Source organism: Triticum urartu, chromosome 6 (genome assembly GCF_003073215.2).
Source record: "Triticum urartu cultivar G1812 chromosome 6, Tu2.1, whole genome shotgun sequence".
NCBI classification, from domain to species: Eukaryota; Viridiplantae; Streptophyta; class Magnoliopsida; order Poales; family Poaceae; genus Triticum; species Triticum urartu.
In genome coordinates, this window is record NC_053027.1 from 58,691,059 (window position 1) to 58,700,421 (window position 9,363).

The following is a 9,363-nucleotide window of genomic DNA, read 5'->3' on the forward strand; positions in this document are numbered from 1 at the left end:
GTTTTGTAGCTTCTTTTCTATCTTTCAAAATTGCAGCTTTTCTTAGTTAGTGTCATTGAATTACTTAAAAGTAATTAACCGGTGCATTCTGAATACTAAGGTGATGGTTCTAGGCATAGAGGCTACTTGGCTTTGACTGAACTTGCTCAGAGAGGGTTGCTGATCCCGTTAACCAAGGTACATAATATAATAAATATTGTTCTGGCACCAACTTGCATCGTGGGAACGATGATTATTTGATTATAATCATAGACTATGCAGGATGATTATTCACGCTCCTAAATTTTCTTCCTCTTTCATAGTGGCAGGTAAATAACTCCATTAGTTTGGATGCTTTACCAGCTAGAAGGACTTCACAAAATTTTGCCAACATCATTGATGAAGATATAATTTTTCTTATTCGTTTTTAGACAAGAAAGAACCATAAAGATTCTTAATTCTTGTACCGTAGTAGTACCCGCAGTAGAGCAAACCCCTATCTCTAACTGAAGATGGAAATGAACGATTGTTTTTGTTGTAGGTTACTTCAAGAACAAGTGCATCATCAAACTAGGTGTTGTATATTATCCGTTCATAATTTGGTTGTTTGTCTATCTTGCAAAACACAAGTGTGTGGGCAGGACACAGTTGGAATTTTAAAGCCATTTATATTGTCCTGCAAAACTATAATTTTGAAGAAAGGTATATTACGTTATGTCACGCACATGGACATTGTTATTGCAATGTCACTAATTTAATTTATTGGGTTAGGGCGTTTGGTATCTTTTTCCTTCCGTTACAACGCACGGATTTTTTTGCTAGTCTCTACTATTAAAGCAGGATCGAACGTCGTGATAGTTCGACCTCCCCTCTTACGATCACGCATAAAAAAAATCGCAGGCAACAACCCACGTTCGGGGGCAGCGAAAAAAAAAACAGAAAGAACCCGCATGGCGCACGTTCTCCATCTCCTTCCCCGACCTGTCTGTCTCCGTCCTCAGATCTCAGCGCCTCCTTCCCCATGTCCACTGGACGAGGCCCTCTCCATCGGCCCTATCCAGCGGACGGCCCCCTCTCCGGCGACCAGACGGGCGCTTCCCTTTACTCCCATCAATTTGGCATCGCCCCGCCCATGGAGCTTTCACCATGCCCGCCAGCGGCCATGGTCGGGACCGACACCATACTTGGATGGAGAGGTCTGACAACGGACCAATGCGACCGTGGTGATCTGACCACGGCGGTGGATGCGGCGACGGAGGTCTAGGAGGAGAGATACGTGCGCTACAACTCTGAAGGCGGCGACGGAGACCAGGGAGGAGGAGAAGGAAAGGTAAGCCAGCTACACAGTGGGGGAGGTCGAGGAGACGAGGGAGAGGCACGCTCTCAGGTCTCGGCAGTGTGTGTAGGGTGCTCGCTAGAATTCCCCACTCATGGAAGCAGGCGAAGTAGTGCACCCTGCCACCGAACATGACAGCTCTGAGTATTGGTTAAGAAGATTTCCAACGCCAAATCTGGTATCACCTTGCCCTTCTTTTCTAATTTTGAAAACAATCGGAGATGCCTGTGTCCTTATCGTCTGTTTGGTTGACTTCGTGTTAGCGTCGTAGAATTAAACTAATTTATTTATATGATGTTGGTCAGTTTAGGATATTTATTATTTCCTTGGTGTTTGATGTGTTGCTGCATACCAGAACGAAGCTACAAAGGTGAACCAGCTAGCGATGGTTGCAGGGAACAAGACAATGGATCCTCGTGATGAGAGCAGATGCGTACTGCTTGGTTTGGATGGCAGAGGCAAACCGAATAAGTGGGGTAAGGTTCTCTCAAAAAAAAAAGTGGGGTAAGGAACACGCACCACATGGCCCAGATGGTGAGCTCATCTCCTCGCTTCTTTTATTTTATTTTATCTGTGTGGAGTGATGTGCTACAGCCTTAGTAAAATATCTCCATATCCATACTCCTTAAATCAGTGTATGTTTGGTAGTGATCTTTAAGGCTGTCTTCTTTCTAATCTTGTTAGTGGGAAAAATCAAGAAACATTCCCTGATATTACATAATTGCAAACTTATTCAGTGTCTGGTGCAGTTCTAATCTCATATTGTTACTGATGAAGAACTGAAAACACTGCAAGATGCGATGGAAGAGAAACTCCAGGGCAAGTGACAACTTAGCCGAGACTTAAGGTAAGCTCTTATTTCAACATCCATGTCATTTCTACTTATTATATTAAGTTGGATTTCTAATACAGTTTATGTTGTCAACACAACAATAAGTAATGAGCTTGATAACCTAGACCATCAAGTGCTTTCCTAGAGGAAAGCATAATCTCAAGATGAAGGAGAAAGACATGCTAAAGGCACAACTACTGGTCTTAATTTTCACCACGCCATGTACTAATATTTGTTCTGGAAGACAATGTTCGACCTTGCGTTGGCGGCATGCAGGCCATTTTATTATGTAGTATAACTAATTAACTATTCACTATAAAAACAGTGTATTCTGGGGGTTCGGGGTTGATAGGAATAGAAGTTCCAATGGAATTTGAGGGAGTTAATTTTGGCCGTGTTCCATAAAAATGTTGGTAGCACTGAAATCTATCTTTAGTTGGTATAACCATAAGTAATCACCGCATTGAACATATCGAATGAATGTCTCTATTGGAAGGGGGGTTGTCGGAACATCATTTATTTTCCCACTTGCTGCTGTATTAAATGTGTCATTTGGCCTTAATTTTGTGCACTGCATTTTTCTTCACTCCTCTTTGTTCTTTACTAAGTTAGAATCATATATAAATCGAATTATCTTTGTGGTGTCTTTCAGACCCCATGATCGTCATTTTGCACTTAAGACACAGAACCACCAGAAAGTGTTCTCCCTTATGTATCATGTTGTCATGGGTGATGATCCAGAGGTGAAGGTTGGCCAGCCATCTTCTGATGTTTTCATTTCTGCCATGAGCATGTTTATAGTATTATAATTGCTGTTTTAGAGCGCTTGTAACTGTTATGTCCTTTACATCAGTGTGTGAACTTCTTTTTTGCCTGATGTTATTGCCTTGTATTTTTTTTCCAGGGTAATGTAGTACCCAGTCTGCTTAATCTTTGAACATGCACCATCAGGTGTAGCAACAAAAAGAATGCTGGAATGTAAAGGGTCACAGCAGTTACATTTGCACAACATTTCTGCCTTTTGGTTATGAGGTAAAAACTACAAACTATTTCTTTACAAAGAATCTGACCAAGTACTCACTTCCCTGTTGGATTTCAGTTTCACGGAATAGATTATTTATATGACTGGGAGGTTCAAGTGACGGACCACAATTTTGCAGGGTGATATACTTAGGCAAAGCTAGAATTTTTGTTTGGGTTAGTGTTAACCGTTGAGCAGTTTTGTTGTGTCCACCTTGGTGATTGCAAACCACTGCATACTTCAATAAAGACTGCCACATCAATTTTGATGTGTGCAGGGCTCTTCTACTTCTCTTTGTTCTCAAAGAATTTTGTACTGTAGGCTGTACTACTGAATTTCAGGGTCGCAGCAGCAAGGGTGAGGTGGAGTGCGGGGAATGCAGGCATAGGCAAGATGTTGCGCTGAGGTTACCAGCTACACATGCATCACTGCCTCCAGTCAAATTTGGGCGACTGGCATTTCGGAAAAATATGCAAAAGATCATGCTGGGGCACGCGACGACACCTCACGCATTGACACCAAGTAAAACCTATATCGGATGCCAAGGAGGTATAACGGTAAAGAAATAGTGGAAGAGAAACGAAAGAACCCATTTAAAGATAGGTTGTTTTATGGAAATTATCAAGATTATGTATCCTTGCAGTTGTATTGCTACTACCGAAGTTCATTTATTCATGCCCTACTTCTATCGATCTTGCGTACATGTCTGAAAACACACATGCTTGCAGTATTACTCATTGGATTTCCTTTCTCAGTCAAATCAGATGGTTCTATTTTTCAGCCTTTCTCACTTGCTCCTACAGAACCAAGGTTAAAGGGATTGGAAAAACCAGTCATTCACAACCACCGATGAAGGATTCGCTAAAAAGTTAAGGATTAGTAGTTTTATTTTGAAATCAATCTTCAAATAATGGATTTGGTCTTATTTATATGCGAGGAAGGTAATAAAAAAAATAGAAGATGCTAATAATACAAAAAAAAGTCGGTTTCAATGTTGCTACCTATCCATTATCGAGCAAATAGATCTTTTTACAATTAAGAGTTATACTGACAGTGATGGTATTTAATTATGAAAGTTGGCTAAGTAGCTGACTATCTTTTGTATATCTCAATTTTGTTACATAAACCACATTATTATGATAAAAATCAAAATTCACTTGTGCTTCATCCCTCCATTAATGATGCTATCTGTTTTTATCTTTGTTGTTCCGTGGCAAGGCACGGGCATTCGACTAGTCTTGTGTAAAGTTTGGATCACCAAACCCCTCAGAAATTGAAACAGATCCGCTGCTGTAGATGCAATTTTCTTCACACGTAGTTTTCCTTCGATCCAAAAAAACACACACTTGTGGCAACTCGGCGGCGGCATAGGAAACATTGCTGGTTGTTGACTTCTTGGCGACTTGCAGTAGCAAACCGATTGCAACCCTAATTTCCTAGAATTTTAAATCTCACAGACTATAAACTGGACTGATGATTTGAAACTGATCCAGCTCCTTCCAAACCGGCTCTTCTTCATTCGGAAACTTGCGAACTTCTCGAAACCCTAGATGAGATCCCTTCAAAAACTCAACACCACCGTGCGTGAACCCCACGGTGGGCGCCAACTGTCGTGGAATTGTCACGGCAGATGTCCTAGTGTGAGGACTTAGTCGTGAGGCCAACGCATCTATGTAGTAACTTGAAGGGGTTGGTCGGAATCGAGAGACGCAAGGTTTTACCCAGGTTCGGCCCCTCACGGTGGAGGTAAAAGCCTACATCCTGCTTCATTGATATTGATGATGATGATCACGATTACATGGGTGCTCTAACTTGAGAGCTATAGACTTGTTTGTCTAACCCTAATCTATCTAACTTGTGGAACCTGTCTCTCTTGGGGTGCCCTGCCCCTCCTTATATATGTTGAAGGAGCGGCTTACATGACTAGTCCTATTATAATTAGGATTACTCTATTACAAGTGGAGTCCTAGTCTTGCTTCCTTTGTAAGGGAATATTCCTTATGTCTTTCATCTTAAGCCGACCCACCATAATACGAGCCGGTCTTCCTTGAACCGCCCGTTGGGCCACCAGGTCTTGTCGCTCCTTTGACCCGCCTGCCAGGTTACCAATGAGTCACTAGGCTCAGCCGGGTCATCAATGAGTGGAGAGATCCGGACGGGTCACCAGTGAGTCGCCAAGTCCGGCCGGGTCATCGAAACGATTCTGCATCTACTACTACTACTCCACACATCGACCGCTATCCAGCATGCATCTAGAGTATTAAGTTCATAAGAACAAAGTAACGCATTAAGCAAGATGACATGATGTAGAGGGATAAACTCAAGCAATATGATATAAACACCATCTTTTTATCCTCGATGGCAACAATACAATACGTGCCTTGCTGCCCCTACTGTCACTGGGAAAGGACACCGCAAGATTGAACCCAAAGCTAAGCACTTCTCCCATTGCAAGAAATATCAATCTAGTAGGCCAAACTAAACCGATAATTCGAAGAGACTTGCAAAGATATCAAATCATGCATATAAGAATTCAGAGAAGAACCAAATAATATTCATAGATAATCTTTTTCATAAACCCAAAATTCATCGGATTTCGGCAAACACAGCGCAAAAAGAGTATTACATTGAGGAGAACTTTGTATTGAGAATCAAAGAGAGATAAGAAGCCATCTAGCTAATAACTATGGACCCGAAGGTCTGTGGTAAACTACTCACGCTTCATCGGAGAGGCTATGATGTTGATGTAGAAGCCTTCCGTGATCAATTCCCCCTCCGGTAGATCGCCGGAAGAGGCCCCAAGATGGGATCTCACGGGTACAGAAGGTTGCGGCGGTGGAAAAGTGGTTTCGTGGCTCTCTGCGATCGATCTAGGGTATAAGAGTATATATAGGCGAAAGAAGTACGTCGATGGAGGTACATGGGGCCCACGAGGGCGGGGGCGCGCCCCCTTGCCTCGTGGCCGCCTCACGGAGTTCCAGACTTCAACTTCAAGTCTTCTGGTTTTCTTTCGGTCCAAGAAAGACCATCGCGAAGGTTTCATTCCGTTTGTATTCCGTTTGGTATTCCTTTTTCGTGAAACTCTAAAATAGGCAAAAAAAACAGAAATGGCACTGGGCCTTCGGTTAATAGATTAGTCCCAGAAATAATATAAAAGAGCATATTAAAGCCCATTAAGCATCCAAAACAGATAATATAATAGCATGGAACAATTAAAAATTATAGATACGTTGGAGACGTATCAAGCATCCCCAAGCTTAATTCGTGCTCATCCTCGAGTAGGTAAATGATAAAAACAGAATTTTTGATGTGGAATGCTACCTAACATAATTATCAATGTAATTTTTTTATTGTGGCATGAATGTTGAGATCCAAAAGATTCAAAATAAAAGTTTAATATTAACATAAAAATAATAATACTAATAAAGCAATCATGTCTTCTCAAAATAACATGGCCAAAGAAAGCTATCCCTACAAAATCATATAGTCTGGCTATACTCTATCTTCATCACACAAAATATTTAAATGATGCACAACCCCGATGGAAAGCCAAGCAATTGTTTTATACTTTTGATGTTCTCAAACTTTTTCAATCTTCACGCAATACATGAGCGTTGATACGTCCATTTTGCATTATGCTTTTGTATCAATATTTATTGCATTATGGGCTGTTATTTCACATTATGTCACAATACTTATGGCTATTCTCTCTTATTTTACAAGGTTTACATAAGGAGGGAGAATGCCGGCAGTTGGAATTCTGGGCTGGAAAAGGAGCAAATATTAGAGACCTATTCTGCAAAACTCCAAAAGTCCTGAAACTCCACGGAATACCTTGTAATAAATAATGAAAAATCCTCGCCAAAGATGAAGACCAGGGGGCCCACACCCTTTCCACGAGGGTGGGGGGCGTGCCCCCCCTAGGGCGCACCCCTCTACCTCGTGGGCCCCCTGGTGGCTCACCGATGACCATCTTCTCCTATATGAAGTCTTTCATCGAGAAAAAAAATAGGAAGCAACCTTTCGGGACGAAACTCCACCGCCACGAGGCGGAACCTTGGCGGATCCAATCTAGGGCTCCGGCAGAGCTGTTCTGCCGGGGAAACTTCCCTCCCGAAGGGGGAAATCATCGCCATCATCATCACCTATGCTCCTCTCATCGGGAGAGGGCAATCTCCATCAACATCTTCATCAACACCATCTCATCTCAAAACCCTAGTTCATCTCTTGTATCCAATTCTTGTCTCCAAGTCCGGGATTGGTGCTAGTAGGTTGCTAGTAGTGTTAATTACTCCTTGTAGTTGATGCTAGTTGGTTTAATTGGTGGAAGATCATATGTTCAGATCCTTTATGCATATTATTACCCCTCTGATTTTGAACATGAATATGCTTTGTGAGTAGTTACGTTTGTTCCTGAGGACAAGGGAGAAGTCTTGCTATTAGTAGTCATGTGAATTTGGTATTCGTTCGATATTTTGATAAGATGTATGTTGTCTAGCCTCTAGTGGTGTTATGTGAACGTTGACTACATAACACTTCACCATTATTTGGGCCTAGAGGAATGCATTGGGAAGTAATAAGTAGATGATGGGTTGCTAGAGTGACAGAAGCTTAAACCCTAGTTTATGCGTTGCTTCGTAAGGGGCTGATTTGGATCCATATGTTTCATGCTATGGTTAGGTTTACCTTAATAATTTTGTTGTAGTTGCGAATGCTTGCAATAGAGGTTAATCATAAGTGGGATGCTTGTTCAAGTAAGAACAACACCCAAGCACCGGCCCACCCACATGTCAAATTATCAAAGTACCGAACGTGATGAAAACTAGCTTGACGATATTCCCATGTGTCCTCGGGAGCGTTTTTCCTTATATAAGAGTTTGTCCAGGCTTGTCCTTTGCTACAAAAAGGATTGGGCCACCTTGCTGCACTTTATTTACTTTTGTTACTTGTTACTCGTTACAAATTATCTTATCACAAAACTATCTGTTACCACTTATTTCAGTACTTGCAGAGAATACCTTGCCGAAAACCGCTTATCATTTCCTTCTGCTCCTCGTTGGGTTCGACACTCTTACTTATCGAAAGGACTACGATAGATCCCCTATACTTGTGGGTCATCAAGCGTGAGCCATGGACATAGCACTATAAGTGTAATAGAATGGTGGTTGTGGAGAAGACAAAAAGGAGAAGATAGTCTCACATCAACTAGGCGTATCAACGGGCTATGGAGATGCCCATCAATAGATATCAATGTGAGTGAGTAGGGATTGCCATGCAACAGATGCACTAGAGCTATAAGTGTATGAAAGCTCAAAAAGAAACTAAGTGGGTGTGCATCCAACCTACTTGCTCACGAAGACCTAGGGCATTTTAAGGAAGCCCATCATTGGAATATACAAGCCAAGTTCTATAATGAAAAATTCACACTAGTATATGAAAGTGACAAAATAGGAGACTCTCTATCATGAAGATCATGGTGCTACTTTGAAGCACAAGTGTGGAAAAAGGATAGTAGCATTGCTCCTTCTCTCTTTTTCGCTCATTATTTATTTATTTTATTTTTTGGGGCCTTTTCTCCCTTTTTTAGGCCTCTTTATTTTTTATTTTTTTGTCCGGAGTCTCATCCCGACTTGTGGGGGAATCATAGTCTCCATAATCCTTTCCTCACATGGGACAATGCTCTAATAATGATGATCATCACACTTTTATTTACTTACAACTCAAGAGTTACAACTCGATACTTAGAACAAAATATGACTCTATGTGAATGCCTCCGACGGTGTACCGGGATGTGCAATGAATCAAGAGTGACATGTATGAAAAATTATGAACGATGGCTTTGCCACAAATACGATGTCAACTACATGATCATGCAAAGCAATATGACAATGGTGGAGCGTGTCATAATAAACGGAAAGGTGAAAAGTTGCATGACTATATATCTCGGAATGGCTATGGGAATGCCATAATAGGTAGGTATGGTGGCTGTTTTGAGGAAGGTAAATGGTGGGTTTATGGTACCGACGGAAGTTGCGTGGTACTAGAGAGGCTAGCAATGCTGGAAGGGTGAGAGTGCGTATAATCCTTGGACTCAACATTAGTCATAAATAACTCACATATTTATTGCAAAAATCTATTAGTTATTGAAATGAAGTATTACGCGCATGCTCCTAGGGGGATAGATTGGTAGGAAAA

General features: G+C 41.5%; 1 long non-coding RNA gene across 6 annotated transcripts; it reads left to right on the top strand.

Moving 5' to 3' along the window:
• Nucleotides 1-754: 754 nt before the first annotated feature.
• On the top strand, nt 755-3,858 carry LOC125514626. 6 transcript variants are annotated; one of them, XR_007286541.1, is made up of 4 exons: nt 843-1,849; nt 2,065-2,162; nt 2,800-2,896; nt 3,052-3,858. It is a non-coding gene; the product is annotated as an uncharacterized LOC125514626 (long non-coding RNA). The 6 variants fall into 6 exon arrangements; XR_007286539.1 differs by having other exon boundaries at nt 846-2,162; nt 2,800-2,890; XR_007286536.1 differs by having other exon boundaries at nt 847-2,162.
• Nucleotides 3,859-9,363: the final 5,505 nt, after the last annotated feature.